Raw genomic sequence first — 21322 nt, forward strand, 5'->3', positions numbered from 1 at the left:
TTCTTACAAATGTCACACATCCTTGTTTGTTTGCATTCTTTGGAAGGGTGATCTTCATTACCGCAAAACCTGCACTTGATCCTACGATCACAGTCCCCACTTGCATGTCCATAAACGCAGCAATTCTTGCAGTAAACAGGTTGTCCAGGGTAAAAAAGGAACCCCCTCTCACCCCCAATATTGAAAACCGCCGGGGGCCTCTTCACTCCACCAACACAGTCAGGATCAGACTATAATTTCCCATAGAATCTGTATTTTCCAGACCAAATCTAATTTTTTTAAGGACCTTATCACTGCCCTGCAAATCCTCACAGTAATTGTTCAAAAACGCCCTAACCAAGTTCACATCTGCAAAGGGGTTGTACATATGTACTACTAATGCTTTTTCTTCTTGCATAAACAAGGGTATAATGTCAATTTTGTGCAATAACTCGTTATCCGTATTCCTCATCTTCTCATAGACATTCCAGCACATCTCAACAGAAAGAAAAGTTACGTCCTATAACCTCTACTGAGGAAAATTCTGTAGACAAACAATATCTCTTACCCTTAGGCCAAGAAACTCCACCAAGACATCCACCACGATCGTCCTTAAGTTGATTTCCGCTTTAAATTCCGGCTTCACCAGGAACCGTATCGAATCCCGCATTCCACGAACTGCCATCTTGGCACCAAACGGTACCTCGCCTCTTCCTCCGACTAAGGGTACCCCCGAAGGGGCCCCAAACGCTGACTCCAAATGCCTTAAGAAGGGCGATCGCTCCTCGTTGCCCAGGGACTAAGCCTAAGGCCAATAGCAACAAGGGGGGGCCCTCCGAAAAGGGACGCTCCCCCCAAGGCCGACCGCCGGGTACCCCGGGCACCTTTTAACCAAGATACAAGCAAGCAGATACTACACTTGATCTTAGCCAAAAAGCCGAGAAGCGATAACAAGGCATCTTGGGACATGTAGTCCATACGGACGAGCATAAGAGTTAGCTGTATTGCTGGGCCAATGAGCTGCATGTGGAGGGAATCACCAGCCTGCAGCTGATTAGGCTGTCTGGGATGTGAACATGTTACACCCGTATTTAGGATGTAACATGTTGAGCATGCACCCCTCCTCCCTGTGAGGCGGGCGGGGGATCCTCTCCCTGCACCCTTTGTCACAATATGAAAACAGCCTGGCTCTGCGGGGCTCCGCCCACATGGCCTCCTCATTCATTTATAGTTTTCTGTGAATTAATAGACTACAAGTGAATCTCAATGAATCATGAGGGTGCTGGTGAGCGCTCTCGTAGTTCATTGATCTCCCTGCTCTCATGTAACTGCTTGCCCATATCGGAGGTACAGGCAGACAGCTATCTTGAGAGTTTGCAGGAGCCTGGCATTCCACCCGTGATCTGCTGATTGCAGGTGCAATGCTCTACAAGCTCCTTAGAAAAGAGTAAATAAATGCACTTTTTATCTGCAAAAAATGTACATTTATTATTTTGTTTTAAATCTGTGAACTTATCCTTTAACCATAAAACTCACTGAAGGCCTACTCTTTACCCTTGGTGCTGGGGTCCAGCGCACTTTCATAGCGCTCCACAGAATCCCCTGTTCATGCTAGCTGGGCGCATTGTGCAATGTCATAGCTCTTGCTTCATCTCCACAATGTCAGCAGTAGTGGCTAAAACATCATTATGCTTCTAGGTATCTTCAATAGCATATGGAATAGGCTACCTTAGGAACCAGGTACTTTTCTCTGTTTATTATGTGCGTTGCCTTTCCATGTGCACATTACTGCAAAGGTTAGTTGCAAATTGGGGTGGTTGCCATCTTTTGTATAAGATTTAGAAATAATATTCAGAGAATATCCTATGTACACAGTGAGTGTTTTATCCATAGCATTCACTGAGCTACTTGGGAAGTGTTGTAGAGCTTTGCTTTATTTTTTTCAAAGCCTGGAATAGGGAAAGCTCAGGCTCACACCAAATGTCCATCTATATATCGACTAGTCCATCTACAATCCCATGTGTAAGTTAAGGCTGTGCCTCAAAAAGCACATAAAAGAGTCACTTTAATGGACCATTATATACATGTAGACACAGACTGTAATTGTTGTAATCTCTATGCCAAGTGCAAAAATCTTGTAAATGCACATCCCTTTCTGGAGACAATTTTTACTGCACTTTTTTTAGTCTAGTTGCAGCAATTTTTTTTGTTTCGATTTATTCTTGCAAGGGAATGTTCCTGTAAAAATATAATAACATAATAGTTTACATAATAGTCGCACACAATCTAATTTGTTTTCTTGCTACAATGTGGTAAACTTGTAAACCATTTTAAATAACGTATTACATTATTTTTTTTCTTTGTATCTGTTGAGAGAATCTTTAGAAACTTCTCTTTAAATGGAAAGTATTTTTTTTTCTTTTTTTTTTAATAAATGTGTAAAAGAGATGAGCTTAAAGTTATTCTAAAGTCTAAACATTTTCTACCTAATGCATCCTATATATCAAGGAAAAAAAAAAGCCTAATCCCCGCCACTTGTCCCTAAACACTCACCAGGCTATTTTACTGATCCAGCGCTTTCCCAACTGCAACACCATTCCTTACCCTTTGTGGTCTCACAGGAGACAAAGGCAGGAGCCATAGGTGCCCACTGATGTCAGTCAAATTCCTGTGAGGGAGGGAGTGGCATACCAGCACTGTGTGTGCCTTTGGACACACACAGGCCGGCTCGGTAGCGCTCCCGCATGGGTGCCCCCTTTAGCACATGGCTTGGTGAGGGTGCACATGAAGTAAGGGACCCCGTTGAGCAGGTAAGTATAACATCTTTTTTATTTTAAATGAAACAAAAAATGCTTTACAATCACTTTAATTAAAATAATTGTTTCCATATGTGTAAATATTTTCTGCATCTTGCTCATAAGTATGATATATATTTATAAATGTACTTGTAGAAATATTTGACAATTTATGCACAAACCCTGCTTGCTGCTTTTCAGTGCCATAAAAAGGTTGCATTTTACAACTTTTTTTTCCAATGCAAGTCTATGGGACTGTTGTATTAAAAACAATACACTTCCTGTGCTACTGATAGCTTTAGCTTATGTGAACAGTTAATAAATAGCTTGTAACTGTCCCTCATTTCATAGGTTCCCCCTTTTGGAACCAAATCCCTCTGTCTCTCTTTCCTCTTTAGTTGTCCCTCTTTTTTGGTCTAATGTATGGAACTCTACATCTACTATTTAGATATTTAACAAAAGTGTTATCATTTACTAGACTTTTCATCCAACCACTAAATTATTACATTTGCTATTTTTTAAAGCCAGCATAAAGTAAACAGAGTGATGGAAAAGGTACTTGTGGCTTTAACCAATTGTTTGCATATTTGTGGTACACATAACTGAGGGTTTGGAGATGGGGTGTGTCCTTTGCCTACATACGTTGTGCTAATAGTTGTCCCACTTTTTCATTACAGAAAAGTGAGAGATATGCAATAATACCTTAAAATGTTTACCCAATAAAGATATGCTTCTGATGGATTTCATAGGCCCTGTGAATGATTAAACATGGGAAAAATGGGAAATTGAATATCAAATACTTACCGCAATTTTCTTTTCCTGACATGCTCCATGTCAGCCTACCACTGGGTATGTCCCACCAATACCCCCACCTGCAGGACCTGCAGAACTCTTAAATTTGACTCCCTCTCCCAGGCAGGTGTTACGTAGCTAGATTTCCGCACCTGGGTGGGAATTTTGCTGACATGGAGCACATTAGGAAAGGAAAATTGCAGTAAGTATTTGATATAAAATGTTCTGTTTTACTGATAGCTCCATGTCAACCTACCACTGGGAATTAACTAGCTAACCAGAGTGGGATAATGTGGAAACCAAATAGGGTTAGTTATGGCCTCCGGCTAAAGAGATAACCGTTTTGCCAAAATTAACAGTTGTCAAGAATGACAGATCTTTACGATAATGAGAAATAAAGGTGTGTATGGATGCAAGGCAGGTGCCTTAATTCCACCCCAAGCTCAGAACTCAAAAAGCATCCAAGCTGCCATACGGAGATCCATTCAATCTAGAGAAACATCACTGAATGAAGTAAGATGCAACATGTATCACAGAAACAAATACAAATGCACTACATAAAACAACTGCACAGCCATGATTTCACCCTTGGGATCAGCCATGCATTTAGCAGGGGATCAAAATGCAACAGGTGGACGGCCACAAGTTTATTGCAGACAGGTAAAGGGAGCTGCTTGGTTCTATGAGGTGAATGCTGGCCTGGGAGAGGAAATCAAAATTATGTGTTAGGTCCTGCAGGTGGGGGTATGGAAGGGGCATGACATGGAGCTGTCAGGAAAACACCACTTGCAGTATATCATGTAGATATACCCACAGTTAAGGAATCACTATAATCATGTTATATGTGTGTAGCGCTGGTATTTTTGCCTTCTAATGCCATGTAATGTTAAACAATGGACAATGTTATAAATTAGTATTTGGCTCCCTCTACTGGTGTACTTATAAATAGACTTGTTAATCTTTCACATGGAACCCATATAGGAAGTGACTTAATTATTTACTTTGAAAAAGGACTTACCTACCCAGAATGCCCTCTCACCTACCCAGAAACACAGAGTCGCTGAACAGCATGCTGGGTGGAATATAAAAGGCCCAGCATGGCCATTTTCTTTCTCTTTGGGGAACGCGTGGCCTGCCTACAGGGATCTGAAGGAGATGTTCTAGAGAGAGCGGCCTGTATCGCGTGGAGCGGAACGATCAACGACTCTGTTTTACACTTGAGTGTTTGAGGGACAGTGTGATCGGATCGGGAAAGATCCAGAGATGCCTGACGGAGCCATCTGAGGGTCCCGGTCATCTTGTGGAACGGAATGGTGTGACAGTACTGACTGACAGCAGGTTTCCAACTTTCCAGGCCTGGTGTGGTGAGAGGACTGCCGCCCAATGTTCTTTAACGCACTTTACACACTTAGACATCATACTACAGTGTTGCTGAGACCTGCAGTTCCGCAGAGGGGTCTCATTCAAGTAGACCGAGTTCAAGCAGGCCTCAAGCCTATACTTCACTGAGGATTGATACTGTGTGGTTCAGAGACAACTGTACTGGAGGCAGTTACAAGTGTGCTATACAGCAAGAACGGTTTCACTTATTATTCTACACAATTGCTTTGCTTGTTAAACCCTTGGATTACAATCACTGCAGTATAATAGCTAGCAGAAGACAGAAGATCAAAGACTACATCTTTCATTGTAAGGCCTTGTGTTCTGTCATAGTGACAAGGACTGCATTATAAAGCAGGAGGAGCTCATTAGCAATTGTATTGTGCGTTGTTTATAACTTTGCATTACTGTGTTTAGTACAGCATGCTGGAAGTGGGAAGGTGCCGAGTGTAAAGGCATTGTTCATTCTGAGCACTAGTCCCACTTGGAGACGCACCTGCAGGGGATTATCTAAGAAATCTTTATATCTTAATAAGTTGTGAAAGTTCAGCGCATTGTCACGTTACCTTTGTGTGGCAGTGCAGCCATTGTAATTACTGTTCATACCAGTATCAGTAAAATTACATTCTGGTTAAATACAATGTGTGGAGGTGTTGTTAATTCTCCTGCAGGTGCAGCTACGGATACCCAGGAACTGATAAAAGGTACATCATTGTGTATTGTATATTGTGGGAGTGTCCTTAAGTGTTAAGCTTCACACCATACTGAAAGAAACAAACATATTTTATATTGATTTAAAGCTTCACACCAACACTACACCACAGCTGTGTCAAGCGGGTTGAGCAAATTACAGGGGGTAAAGTTAGCAGAGTACAGGCCCAATCAAATATCAGCAGCTCCTTCGGGGGGTCAGTGCTACATGTGTTTTACATAGGCGTGCCAGGCGTCTAATCATGCTGTACGGTGCCAATTCTCCCTACTGCTCTGGCTTCCCCCCATGTTGTGCCCCCTCCCCTTTGCAGTACTGCCGGCTTCCCTCCTTTCCTCCCCTCTCCCCCCTGGCTGCTGCGCTTATTGTCTTTGGATGGAGAGTGCAGAAAGGGGCTAATTAATATGTCATTTACTGGCCCCTTCCTTCCTAAACTGTTTACTATGCTTCACTTTGTGATTGTGAATGAACAGGAAGCCTCTCAGCCCACAGCACTTAATATTCATTCACTGTCCAGTGCAGCTGAGGCTGCAGAGAAAGGCATGTGTGTGTTTGAGCTTTGTGGTGCACACCCTAATGCAATAGGCTGTGCACACCTATGCTGTTTTATGAGAAACATATCACTTCCCATTTGTTATTGTACACCTGTATAAGGCCTCATACACACGGATGTTTTTACAGTGGCGTTTTTGAGCTTTTTTTGTAGCTTAAAAACGCCACTCCATGTTATTCAATGGTCTCATACACACCATGGCATTTTTGAGCTGTAACAGGCATTGGTGTTTTTAAGTTCCAAAAAAAAAAACAGGACCAGCGCATTCTGAGGCTCCAGCGCTAGAGCTGTAAAAATGCCAGAAAAAGGAGTTAAACAGGCCCATGTTGAGGGCATGTAGCCTGGTATGGTCCAGGAGGGGGGCACTCGCTCCCCCCCTTTCCTGGCCTGCCAGGCTACATGCTTGGATCTTGGGGGACCCCCCCGCCATTTATTTCAGCGTGGGGTTCCCCTTAAAATCCATACCAGACCGAGGGGTCTGGTATTGTCTGGTATCGTCTTGGGGGGAACCTCACGCAAAATTTTTTTTACATTTTGGGGTTACCCTTCAAGATGCTCAGCACACAAGTCGCATTCATCATCTTGATCCGACTTCTGGTGCGACGTCTATTCAAATCAATGGGCTCCCATAGGGAACCATTGGTTTTGAATAGAAGCAGAGAAACGTGTCTGAAAGCTAGTGTGGCTAAACGCGCATTGACGCCAATGCAAAACGCGGATAAAATCACGTTTTTAATGCCGTTTTTTTTCCTTGCGTCGGTAATAGCTTTACAGCCCATTTTTTAAAACGTCCATGTGTATGAGGCCTAAGAAATTGAGAAGTTTCACATTTATTTGGTGAATCCTTTTGCTCTCTGAGGCTTCATGCACACTGGACATTAAAATAACATTATAAAAATGCAGTAGCTTTGCAGTGAGTTTTTCAGAGTTTTTCAACGTTTTTGCAATAGCCTTTTTCTTAACGTTTTTAGCATTTTCCCACGTTAGTATTTTTTTGCTGTTTTTTTTTTTTTTTCAATGGATCAAAGATGTAAAAAAATGCTGGTGAGCCACGTTTTTGAGTGTTTATTGGCGTTTATCAGCGTTTTTTGACGATAGAGAGTTTTTACAGCTGAAAACAGCTGAAAAACTCCTTTCAGAACCCACTGGTTTTGGGGTTTTTTTAAAGCCAAGAAACACCCAAAGCCAAAAACTGCTGATAACAGCCTATGTGTGCATGGACACTAGGATAACACGATGGGGAGTTTATTGACTGTAGAAAAAAACGTCTGAAGCCAAAAACAGCTGCTGTAAAAACGTCCAAAAACGTTCAGCGTGCATGAGGCCTAATAGGTAGGCTATAGAAGAAATGTTAGACTAAAAAAGACAGCAAAATGTCAGTTGACGGTTTCTACGAAATTCCAAGTCAGGAAGCCAGCTGCATGTATTCTTACTTCATGTAAGCCTATTTATGGTGTTGGGGTGACAGGTTGACAGTAGCCATCCTGTAGCACAGGGAATTACCAACAGTTGATACTGTATATGGACAAATTTACATACGTATATTAGTTGCATGAAATATTTTACTTATCATTTTTTAATGTATCCATAACTGTGGGCCCACATACCTGCCGTGAGCTTACACGTCAAATGAACAGAAAGAACAAAAGACAACTGGGAAAGAAGTATAGATAGGACTGTTCCAGGGAGGCAGAGGACCAAAGAGGGGGAGTCGGGGACATTACTATCCGAGAGCTGGGTTTTAGGGTTTAAAAAATCTACCTAGGAAATAAAAAGGAGGAGGTGCAGGAGTACACCATCATTTCAACATAACCTTTTATGCCCAGAGCACCAGAGAGTGCTGGACACACAACAAGAACACATGCTGAGTGCTCATTTTTGGTTGAAAAACACAAATCCTAAGGATTGGATGCTAGTCTTACACTAGAAAACAAAATATCTCACAAATTATTTGAGCTTCTTATCAGCTCCACAAGGATATTCCCTGCAGTTCTCAGGAAGTCCAGAATAATGTATCAAATCACATCTAGCTCAGCAAATCGCTGGATTTCCTTTCATTGCCAAAAAGCACATATGTCTGTGCAATGCAGTTCAGTGAGAATGTTAACTCTTTGAAATAGATAACTCCTTGGACTGGAGATATAGCAGCTCAGAATTTAATTCCCAATGGGTTTGCTGTGTTGGCAAAGCATGGGCAGAAATATTTATTAAATAAGGATCTTTGAGCAAACAATTTAAAAATAAGTTTATAAAATATAGTTGAAAGTAAAACAGTCTGTCTCAAATACAATACAGGGGCAGATGTATGGACAGCATTAAATATCCAATACCTGAACCAGATAGGCACTTAAAGGAGTTGTAAACCCTCAGAGTTTTTCACCTTAAGGCATTCTATGCCTTAAGGTGAAAAACCTCCTGCGCTCCAGACCACCCCTTTTTCTTACCTGAACCTGATCGTTCCAGTGATGAGCTTGAGCCCATCAGCTCCAGTCACTGTCTCGGGTCCTCACTGGATAGATTGATAGCAGCAGGAGCTATTGGCTTCCACTATTGTCAATCAAATCCAGTGACACGGGAGCCAGGGGCAGGGCCAAGTCCTGCTGTCTGTGTCAGTGGACGCAGCAGCAGCACTCGGGAGTGCACTCGCACGGATGCCCCTATTAAAAGCGTCTCTCCGTGGGGGGCACTTGATTTGGAGGAGGAACCAGGAGTGCCGCCGGGACACCCCAGAAAAGGAGGATCGGGGCTTTTCTGTGTAAAACCCTTGCACAAACAGCTAAGTATGATTTGTTTGTTATTTTACAAAAAAAAAAAAAAATTAACCTTTACAATCACTTTAAAGCTCTACTGTTTAGCTGGAATCACTGCAACATCAAACCAGTTAGGCCCCTTTCACACGGGCTGTCAGATCAGGACCTCCTGTCAGTTTTTTAGGCGGACCTGATCGGACACTCCGATCTCCGCCATGGTGCGGCGGATGTCAGAGGACACATAGTTACAGTAATACCTTGGTTTGCGAGTAACGCGGTATACAAGCATTTTGAAAGACGAGCAACATTTTTTTTGTTTGTTTGTTTTGATATACAAGCGCTGTCTTGTATAGCTTTACTGTAAAAACAAAAGAATTACACTCACAATGTTAAGGAGTCTGGTGTTCATCCATGTAAAGCTACTGTATATATGTACAGTAAAGCCATCGGAGACACCCAGAGACACTCCCAGCTAGGTGGGGTGGGCTGGGTTCGGAGCACCCGGAAGTGATGTCAACAGTTCCCGAGTGTCTCTGAGTTCTCCAGGAAGCACTGGCAGCCACCATCGCCCCCGAACCTCTGGCCACATATAGCGCTGTATACTGTACACCAGCGGCTTTACTGTAATATACACAGCGGCTTTATATGGATGAGCTCCAGACTCCTTAACATTGTGAGTGTAATTTTTTTTTTACATTAAAACTGTGATTCTTCTTTTTTTTTTTTCAACACAGAGGTACAGTATTGTACAGTATTTAATATGAGCTTTTGCTCATAATTTTATCATTTTTATATGAATAAATGCAGTGGCGTATCTAGAACCTTCAGGGCCCCGATGCAAAAAACTATGAAGGGCCTCCCTGACCCCTGGACAGGGCCCTTTCCTCCGAGCCCAGTGGTGGAACAACAGGGCCGGTCGCAAGTGAGTGGCTGCATATAAAGGATCCAATTTCTCGATTCCCCCCTTGCTTCTCCTCTCCCTCCCGCAGGCATTCAGCGGCTCAGGAGGAAAATGTAGAGATCGGTTCCTCTATGCCAGTGTTTCTCAATCTTTTTCCGGTCAGGGCACCCTTGAAGTATGCCCCTAGGGGAATGGGAAGTGTGCATTGCATACAGTTGCAGCATAGTGAGGATGCATTTAAGGGGTTAAAACAGGCGGTCAAAAGGCAACATATTACCTCTTTATTGGCTGTCAAATGCCTCTGAAAGCATTAGGCTTTCTGCTCCCTCCAGCCTGCAGGGGGAGATAGACAGCCGGCAGACTTTCCTTCCTCTCTCCCTTTATCACTTGTTATCACATGACTGGAGAGAGGAACAAGAAGCTGCCTTCAAAACTGTGAGTACATGTGGGAGGTGGAGGAGTGGGAGGAGAGGGAGGACACTCTGATGGAAGGGGGCTGTTGATTGGGGCTCTCTGATGTGAAGGGGGCTTCTGATGGGGACACACTGATGTGAAGAGGGCTGTTGGTGGGGAAACTGATGTGAAGGGGGCTGCTGGTGTGGACTCTGATGTTAAGGGGGCTGCTGATGGGGACTCTGATGTGAAGGGGGGTGCTGGTGGGGACTCTGATGTGAAGGGGGCTTCTGATGGGGACACACTGATGTGAAGGGGGGTGCTGGTGGGGACTCTGATGTGAAGGAGGGTGCTGGTGGGGACTCTGATGTGAAGGGGGCTGCTGGTGGGAACTCTGATGTGAGGGGGCTGCTGATGGGGACTCTCTGATGTGAAGGGGGCTGCTGATGGGGACTCTCTGATGTGAAGGGGGCTGCTGATGGGGACTCTCTGATGTGAAGGGGACTGCTGGTGGGGACTCTGATGTGAAGGGGGCTGTTGGTGGGGACTCTGATGTGAAGGGGGCTGCTGATGGGGACACACTGATGTGAAGGGGGCTGCTGATGGGGACACACTGATGTGAAGGGGGCTGCTGATTGGGACTCTCTGATGTAAGGGGGATGCTGTTGGGGACACACTGATGTAAGGGGGACGCTGTTGGGGACACTCAATATTAAAGTTGGCCGGTCATGATGAAGTCCAGGGCCAAATTTTTGTCCCAGTCCAGCCCTGTTCCAGGATGACCTCTTCTGGCACTTAAATGCAGAAAGCCAAGATTTTACATAAATATGAAAGCAATACTTTCACCGTTCCTACAAAGCTTAGTATTGTCAAGTAAATATTGCAGTAGGTCCCAACAATGTGACGAGTAAAGGCAAGAGGAGATTTCTCATTGATTTTTGTGCAAAATGTGTCCATCCACCTTTAAAAGATAACTGAAACTTTGTACAATTGTCCTTTAAAGTGTTTTTTAGACTTAGAGTAGGGAAAGGTTAAGGCCCCTGACAGTTTTCTTCTTTTTTTTTTTTTTGCCGTGTTTTGTTTCATTGGGGAGATTTTCCTTTACTTTGTGTTCCAGAGATGCAACAGAAAGTTAGAGGAAATCTCCCAATGTGAGATGAATTCCCCTCTTAGACAGCTGTCCACAGAACAGGTGTTACCATTGGAAAATTTCCCCTCACCCTTTGTTTGGGATATCTTCTGGACTTCCCTCCACTTTCTGTTTTGGTGACTATAGTCATCAGGACAAAATGGATGGTGAATCTTCCCAATGAGGACACAGACAGCAAACTTGACAGGAGGTCTAATCTTTCTCCCCACTATGCAAAGCCTAAAGGCTCACTTTAAAAAATCTCCCACCCCCTTCTCCCAGATGCATCCCACAAATACAAATACCTTCAGCCTCTATCTAGCAATCTTTACTGTGCAGCCCTTCATGGTACTGCTCAGCCTTCCTCCCCAAAATACATCTTCGCACTATGAATGCGCATCATGGCCCCATTCATTCTTATAGGAAATCCATACTTTGAGTGAATGATGGAGTCCACCATAAGTACAGCTTTGCAGTAAGAAAGGAATTCACAAACTAATAGTTTGTTTTGGCGAAAAGAGTATGTGTCACTGAGCGTGGTGAAGATTGATGGGTCAAAGCAGCAGGTTAGTATTTTTTTTTTTAATCAAATTCCGAAACAAAAAAGGTAACAAACCGTGGACATTACAAAGGGCCTACAACAGACCAGCATATAAAGAGCAAATTGTCACAAAGACTGAATAAGTGCATCAAATCAATGACATCAAAAACTGCTTACAGAGTAAGGATAGAAATAACAGAAAATTGTTATCAATACTCACCGTAATTTTCCTGTCCTGGTCCATCCTCACGTCAGCACACTAAGGCCCCTTTCACACATGCGGACAGTATGTCCGTATTTCATCCATCCGTTTTCGGATGAAATACGGACATACATGCATCCCTATGGGATAGCGGGTGTCAGCGGATGTACATCCGCTAACACCCGATGTTGTCCGGCTCCGCTCTCGTCCGATTCTGCGGACGGAAGAAAATCCTATTTTTCTATCCGTCTGCAGAGCGGATCGGAGGAACACGGACAGACGGTCCGTGTTCCTCCGATCCCCCATAGGGGAGAGCGGAGATCTGACAGGGCGGTCCCTGCACAGTGTGCGGGTCCCGCCCTGTCATCTGCCTGCTCAGCTGGGGAAAAAGGAGCGATCCCCGCTGAGCAGCGGATAAACACGGGGCGGATCAACACGGATCCGTCCCGTGTGAAAGGGGCCTAATGGTTAACTGTTCCTCAGGACCATCTTCTTCCAGCATTATAAATCTCTGTCCTCCCCTCCCCCTCGTGTACAGGCCACTTAGGGAGGGAAGCAAAGTTGTGCTGAAGTGAGGACAGTCCAGGAAAGGAAATTTACGGTATTGTAAGTATTGATAACAATTTTCCGTTTTCCTGGTCGTCCTCCCTTCAGCACTCTATGGGATATAGCAAAGCCAATATAGGGAGGGAAAGAAACAACAAAGACTCTTCTAATTCCATGCTACACCACACTTTTAATTAATTAATTGGTCAAAGGAGTCAACACTACCGCCGCTCCAAACATCGAAAAGCTAGCGGCAACCCCATCTAGTTTGTAGTGCCGAGCAAAAGAACTCCAGCTAGCAGTCCTGCATATGTCTTCCACCGAGATCTTTGCCACAGATGCCCAAGAAGCTGCCATCCCTCTTGTAGAATGAGCCCATATAGTTTGCGGAGGAGCAAGGTCCTGTTGCTTGTATGCCAAGGAGATAGTTCTTGTGATCCAGGTGGATAAGACCCTTGATGGTGCTGCCTCCCCCTTCTTGGGTCACGAAGGGAATATGAACAAACTATTCGATTTGCGTATCTGTTGTGCCCTTTGAAGATATGTTGATATCAAACCGACCATATCCAGAGGTCTCAAATCCAACTGGTTTGTCTGCGCTGGGGGTTGTGTAAAGTAAGGTAACACTGCCTTCCAGTTTACATGAAACCTTGACACTACCTTAGAGGCTAGGGCTGAAGAGGGTCTCAGGATCACTCTGTCCAGATAAATAATGCAGAATGGTTCTTCCAGTTTACATGAAACCTTGACACTACCTTAGAGGCTAGGGCTGAAGAGGGTCTCAGGATCACTCTGTCCGGATAAATAATGCAGAATGGTTCTTCACAGGATAAGGCTGCTAATTCTGATACCCTTGTGCCCGTTGTAATGACCGTCAAGAAGACCAGCTTGATTGTTAGAGACCCCAGTATGCATGAGTCTGCCGGACTGAATGGGGGCTGCGACAGCACTTTTAGGACCATGCCCAAGTCTCAAGTGGGGAAGAGGTTTTTCCCTGATGGCCAAACTCTTATTGCGGCTCTGAGGAATTGCTTTATCAAAGGCTCATTAGCCCATCTGTGTCTGGTGAAGCAGGACAGGGCTGATACTTGAACTTTAATTGAGTTGTATGCCAAGCCTATAGTTAATGCTTTTTGTAGAAATTCCAAAATGTTTGCGACATCTGGAGTTAACAGGGAGAAATTATGTTGTGATGTCCACAAATTCCACAAGAAATTATGATTCCAAGTCCACAAATCTACTACAGATCCTGGAATATGTGGTAGTTGTAGGCTTCCTTGCCCCTAGTAATGTAGCAATTACTTCCTCTGAGAGGCCCTGTACATGCAGTCAGGCCGATTCAACAGCCAGGCCATCAGCCGCAGTCTTTCTGGGTTGGGGTGTATCCATTGTTCCTGCTGTAACAGATCTCTCCTGAGTGGAAGGTGTACTGGTGGGGCTGATGCCATCTGCAGGAGCAGAGGAAAGCATGGCCTCCTGGGCCAGAAGGGTACAATTAAGATGGCATGAACTGCATCCTTTGCGATCTTCAGTAAGGTCCTCATGATTAATGGGATTGGAGGAAACAGGTACACTAGGGGAGAAGGCATCTTGGGCTATTGCCCCGTGGTACCTGAACCTCACGGCAAATTCTGGTACTTGCACATTCTCTGGTGTGGCCATAAGCTCTACATTGGGTGTCCCCCATTTGGCAAAAATTGGTTGAATACAGGGAGTGCCGATTGCCCATTCTCCCTGGCTGGGAAATCTCCGTTTCAAGTGGTCTGCTATCTGGTTTTGACTGCCTGGAATGTACACTGCTGTTAAATCTTCCACATGAGTCTCGGCCCAGTGGAGAATTTTGGTTGTCACTTGGAGTAATGCCAGACTCTTGGTTCCCCCCTATCGGGTGATATATGCTACCGCCGTCTGGTTGTCCAACCGAAGCTTGACTCGAGCTCCCTGAATCATCCCCTTGAATGCCGTAAGGGCCATGTATGCTGCTTGAAGCTCCAGTAAATTGGAGTGTCTGGTTTCCGTCATGCTCCACCTGCCTTGAACCTGCTCGCCGAGGCAGTGAGCCCCCTAGCCCTGGAGTCTGGCATCCAAGGTAATTACAATCCAGTCTCCCGGGCTGAGAGGCATGCCTCGCGACAGGGTTTCTGGCAAGGTCCACCAGTTCAGACTCTGTCGGATTCATCCCGGTAGCAGATCTTCTGGTCCAATGACCGGCCGTCCCATTGTCAAAGGAAGGACATCTGGAAGGCTCTCATATGGAATCTTGCCCAAGGTAACGCCGGGACAGCTGGGGTGAACATCCCCAACATTGTCATGCAATCTCTTGACGACAACGTCGGTGTCTCCATTACCCTGTAGACACAGGCTTTCAGTTCGGCTACCTTGCAATCTGGTAGAAGAATCCGCCCTGACTGCGTGTCGAACACCATGCCTAAATGCTCCATTCGTTGGGCAGGAATGAGATTGCTTTTTTGACTGTTTATTAGCCATCCGAAGTTAGACAGGTTCACTATCACCCTGTCGCGCTGTAATGCCAGCTGTTTGCTTGAACATGCCACGACAAGAATGTCATTTAAGTAATGGAAAATTTTTATTCCCTGCAATCGGATAAATGCTATAGTTTCCAAAAGGATTTTGGAGAAAACCCTGGGAGCTGTGTTGATGCCGAAGGGCAGACATCTGAACTGATAATGTCTTTCCTCTATTCATCTATCCTGAATCTTTTGGGCATGATGAAAAGATTTAGGGACCTCAAGTCCAACACTGGTCTCAGCTCTCCGGATGCTTTGGGTACTAGGAATATCAGAGAATATATTCCTTTCCCCTGGCACTCCTGTGGCTCTGACATAATTGCCTGTTTCTGAGATAATTTGGCAACGTATTCCTGCAAGCACATGCGTTTCTTCAGATCCTGTGGATAATGTGTTTGGACAAAGATGTTTGGAGGTTTCCTTCAAAATCTTATCTTGTAACTATCCATGTTTGACTGTCTGTTGGGTCCAGCAGTCCTTCACATTTGTTGCCCATTCCCTCCAGTATCTTGCCAACCTGGCTCCAACCTGGAGGGTTTGGACAGACTTCCCAGTCTTTTTCCCCGCCTATCCTGCGGTCGACTTCACCTTGCGCAGAAAAGAGCTCCGTGTACCCCTCCATTGCGGTCTGTTGTATTCCCGGCCTGGCCTATATGACATGGCCCCGCGGCTCCTTCTGGAATCAAACTGACCTGACCGAAAAGGTTGCTATCTTTTCTTAAAGGTCTGAGGTAACAGGCCTGACTTTCCACCTGTGACCCGTTTGATTGCCTCCTCCAGGGTCTTTCCGAACAACATTTTACCATTGTATGGAAGATTACATAACGCCTGCTTAGATGCCACATCTGTGGTCCAGTGTCTGAGCCGTAGCACCCTCTTTGCGGTCACTGCATGTGCCTTCAGTCTAGCCATTATTCTTACCAGATCTATCGAAGACTCGGCCAGAAAGGCTGCAGTCAGGTTGAGTTCCTCCAGAGCATCAATAACTTTAGCTGCTTCCACTCCAGCCCTCAGTGCCGTTTCCACATTCGAAACCCAGATTTTTAGGGCTCTTGAGATTAATGTTAGGGCTATGGATGGGCGACAGGCTGCTCCTGCAACAGCATATACTCTTTTAAGATCAGCGTCTGTCTTTCTATCCATCAGATCTCTAAATGTGGTGAAATTCTCCATCAAGAGGGAGACATGCCTTGCAAGGCGTTGCAGGGCTGCATCTATCCCTGGTGCTGATTCCCAAAAAGAGGCATCTGATGGGTTAAAGGGAAAGAGTTTATTAAAGCGATTTTGGATTTTCGCTTTTCCCTCTGGTTTCTTCGTTTTCCATTATTTCCTGCATTTCCTCCATAAATGGGAAGGATGGCCCTTGCTTCCTTAAATTAGGAAAAAAATCTCTTAACCTTCTCTGGAAGTTTTGAGTCCTGATCCCATTCTATGGCCTCCTTTATGGCAGTAACATATGGCTCAATCAGATGATAGTCGAACAAATGCTCAGGCATGTCCTCAATCTCTGATGAGGAGCCTGATAAGATCTCACAGATCCTTGACGATCTTTGGCCTTGATCTGTGGAGCTGCCTGGTTTAGGTTCCTTTTTAGAGCAGGATGCGCTGGAGGCTAGCTGCATACTTTCGGTCATTGCCTCATGTATATAATCCTTAACCTTTCCGGGCTTCTGCTTCCTTATCCATGGCCACATCTTTAATGCCCGCGACACATAGAAGTTTCCCGACAACAGCTGGTGCCGCGCAAGCCCAGCATAAGCCATCTGCCGTGGTTCTACCGCTGAAAAATTACTGCAGCTTGGACCACTAGGAGATCGATCCCTCCATTTGGTGTGGGACCTAGAACGGTGGTGGGACTTTTCATTATGGGAATGTCTTCTTTTAGGGCTCTTGGTCCTAAAAAAGATTAAGCAACACGTTACTTGCGTGTGCAGCACTCTTTTACAGTTTTTGTCCCTCGTAGACCCCTCCTACCTTTCTGCAGAACTTCGTGCCTGCTGTGGTGAGCTCATGGCTACAGACAAATGAGAAAACAATAATTTAAGTAATGTACGCATACTAGTAACTATCCTCTTCCCTTCCCTTTATTTTACACTTTTTTTTTGTATTATTATGTCCTCCCCCTTTAAAACGTCGGTCATCTTACCTGCAGCAAGCAAGCTGAGAAGTGCAGGAGTGCAGGATGACAGAGGAGCCGATAGTAGCAACAGTAAGCAATTCAGCCAAACCTGGCTGGAAGGAAGAGCAAGAGAGACTGTAAGAAGCACATAAGACATTTCAAGAGAGTTTGGAGAGGAGGACCATGAAATCACCTACCGAAATCCCTGAAACATACAGCGATTGGCACCTGCCGCCGCTGCAGTGTCCGGCTTTATGGTGTGCTGGTTACCTGGCTCCCGCTAAGCCCCGCCCCCGTGAGGTAATTAGGCGGCGACCTCAGCTCCAGAGGAGAAGATGCAGGTAAATTCCTCTTCAGCTCGCCACAGGTGAGTGTGTTTTTTAGACAACAAATGCCCACAGCCTGGCACAGGGCATCCAGTGTCATACGAGGTTTTACCTCTATCCATTCTGGACCCTCCAACCCCAGGAGAGGCTCAACCTGGTGGGGTAAGGTTCAGTAGGGGGGTGTAGCTGGAATTCAGTCTGGTGGCCTGGCGACCAATGAAAAAAGAACATGAGAGGGAGGGGAGGACAGGGATTTATAATGATGGAAGATGGTGGTCCTGAGGGTTAACGAGGAACAGTTAACCCATAGTGTGCTGATGGGAGGACGACCAGGAAAATGTGTTAAGGTTCTAGACCAGTGATGGCGAACCTTTTTGAGCCCGAGTGCCCAAACTGCAACACAAACCGACTTATTTTTTTCAAAGTGCCAACACTGCAATTGAACCTGAATACCAAGGTTTTAGTTTAGGCAGAGTATGGGCAGAGTACTGCAGAGTATGGGCAGAGTATGGGCAGAGTATGGGCAGAGTATGGGCAGAGTATGGGCAGAGTACGGGCAGAGTATGGGCAGAGTACTGCAGAGTATGGCAGAGTACGGGCAGAGTACGGGCAGAGTATGGGCAGAGTACGGGCAGAGTATGGGCAGAGTACTGCAGAGTATGGGCAGGGTATTGCAGAGTATGGGCAGAGTACTGCAGAGTATTGCAGAGTACTGCAGAGTACTGCAAAGTATTGCAGAGTATGGACATTTCACAAAAAAGGTACATAATAAACAAAGATTTGTAGAAGAGCAACTCACGATTTTGTCCAATGTCCTGTGAAACCGCTGACACCGCTCTGCTGGGTCCGCTGTAGATACAAAGGCCTGGAATAAAAAACATTATTTGTCATTGTTGTCCATAGGCCAGGACACAGGTTCAAAGTACTGCAGAGTATGGAAAGAGTACTGCAGAGTATTGCAGAGTATGGGCAGAGTATGGGCAGAGTATGGGCAGAGTATGGGCAGAGTACGGGCAGAGTACGGGCAGAGTACGGGCAGAGTACAGGCAGAGTACGGGCAGAGTATTGCAGAGTATGGGCAGAGTACTGCAGAGTATGGGCAGAGTATGGGCAGAGTACTGCAGAGTATGGGCAGAGTATTGCAGAGTACTGCAGAGTACTGCAGAGTACTGCAGAGTATGGACATTTCACAAAAAAGGTACATAATAAACAAAGATTTGTAGAAGAGCAACTCACGATTTTATCCAATGTCCTGTGAAACCGCTGACACCGCTCTGCTGGGTCCGCTGTAGATACAAAGGCCTGGAATAAAAAACATTATTTGTCATTGTTGTCCATAGGCCAGGACACAGGTTCAAAGTACTGCAGAGTATGGACAGAGTACTGCAGAGTATTGCAGAGTATGGGCAGAGTACTGCAGAGTATGGGCAGAGTATGGGCAGAGTACGGGCAGAGTATGGGCAGAGTACTGGCAGAGTATGGCAGAGTACGGGCAGAGTATTGCAGAGTATGGGCAGAGTACTGCAGAGTATGGGCAGAGTATTGCAGAGTATTGCAGAGTACTGCAGAGTATTGCAGAGTATGGGCAGAGTACTGCAGATTACTGCAGAGTATTGCAGAGTATGGGCACAGTACTGCAGAGTATGGGCAGAGTATGGGCAGAGTACTGCAGAGTATTGCAGAGTATGGGCAGAGTACTGCAGAGTATGGGCAAAGTATTGCAGAGTACTGCAGAGTATTGGCACAGTACTGCAGAATATGGGCAAAGTATTGCAGAGTACTGCAGAGTATTGCAGAGTATGGGCAAAGTATTGCAGAGTACTGCAGAGTATTGCAGAGTATGGGCAAAGTATTGCAGAGTACTGCAGAGTATTGCAGAGTATGGGCAAAGTATTGCAGAGTACTGCAGAGTACTGCAGAGTATGGGCAGAGTACTGCAGAGTATGGGCAGAGTATGGGCAGAGTACTGCAGAGTATGGGCAGAGTACTGCAGAGTATGGGCAGAGTATGGGCAGAGTACTGCAGAGTATGGGTACTGAGCAGCGCTGTGGGCTGGATCTGTAGTGCCCACATCGCTGCTCAGTAACCATACTCTGCAAACGATTTCTCTCCCTCCCCCTCCCCCCTCTCCCCTCACACTGTAGGGCGCGCAGGTGCAAGATTCTGGGAGGACGTCCATGGACGCCCTCCCAGAATAAGCCGACCACGCTGTAGCCCTCTTTCGGCTATGGCGGGTCGGAAAGTGGATAATAACTCACTGGGCTGCAGTGTGGGGTCAGTTCCCGGGCGCTCCGGTGTGTCCGATGAAGAGGTGCGTCGGCAGGGAACGTCAGATGAAGAGACGTCAGATAAAAAGAACGGGGGGCGTGGCTTCAGCGCTCTCGTTTGGCGTGCGTGCGTCACGCCCACTCGGACACATCACCGCTAGCCCCAGAGAACTATGGGAGATGTAGTTCTCGGGCGCGGTGTAGAGTTGTAGACGATTTGACAGTGTAATTCTGAACTGTCACGGCGTGCCCACAGAGACGGCTCGACGTGCCGGCAGCGGCACGCGTGCCACGTGTTCGCCATCACTGTTCTAGACAATTCAATTGTATAAGCACCCTCTTTTGAGCCTAGCCCAATGAGGCATCCAGCAACAGGTCATCTCACTGGGTTTAAATCCAAGTCTCTGCAAAGAGCCCTAGGAAGACATCTACAAATAAAGGAAAAGGATAGTGAAAAAAGAAAGAAAGCAGGGTAATGTAGAATAAGGTCCTGTGCTCATCACCCCTAGGGAAAGAGAATAATGATTAGATGGTTAGGAAAAATTATAGGGGGAGTATTTATTCTAAAGGGAGGCACTTTGGGGTGCGGGGGAGCTGAAATTCATAAAGGACAACTTTGCAAAAGATACAATTGTTCTTTAACCATAACTAATGTCATATCTGATTATATTTCTGCACACATCATCTATTCATTACAAATTCATTTTTTATTCATTCTGATCTCTAAGCAATGACCTGTATAATGATAGAGGACATTTTATATATGTATATTGCTCTCTGTCACCATCAGAAAAGGTAGAAGTGGCCTTAAAGTATTTCTATAAAAACAGGATATCTTAATATGTGTCACAGGGCTATGAGTTATCCACAATAGATTTTAACTCATCCCATGATTAATAAAACATTGTACAATTACTGATGACAACAACATACCGACTCTTTACACATGATGCATCTCCCAAATAGTCTATAGTAAATGCCATGAATATAATACCGCTGTGATGTATAAGGTTTGTAAATATATGCTGCAAGTAAAAGCCTTGCTGTACTTTACACTGATCTTCAGGGAATATGATTGAACTGCATTGAATAAGTACATGAAAAAAATATTGTGCTTTATCAGAATCCGCTGTTGTTAATCCTCAATTCCTGTCTACAGCTAAAGCACTGAGGGCAATGGGAACACTATATGCGCTGCGTCTGTGACAGGCTGCCAAATAGGGTCACTGGGCAAAGAGTAAGTGCACAGTGCCACCTGATGGACAAAAGGGTGATGTACATATTCTTTTTATAATAGTATTTGATTTATAGTATACTTGTATGCAGTGGTGTATTTTGGTTTTGTGCTGCCCTAGGCAAGACTAAAATCAGACGCCCCCCCATGTAAATTTACCCCACCCCTTCCTGTTTAA

At 45.2% G+C, this 21322-nt stretch overlaps 1 pseudogene; it reads right to left on the reverse strand.

Annotated features, from left to right (window-relative positions):
- Positions 1 to 845: 845 nt before the first annotated feature.
- Positions 846 to 928, reverse strand: LOC141109101 (U2 spliceosomal RNA; annotated as a pseudogene).
- Between the last annotated feature and the right edge of the window lie 20394 nt (positions 929 to 21322).

This window comes from Aquarana catesbeiana, linkage group LG09, assembly GCF_042186555.1.
Source record: "Aquarana catesbeiana isolate 2022-GZ linkage group LG09, ASM4218655v1, whole genome shotgun sequence".
Classification (NCBI taxonomy): domain Eukaryota; kingdom Metazoa; phylum Chordata; class Amphibia; order Anura; family Ranidae; genus Aquarana; species Aquarana catesbeiana.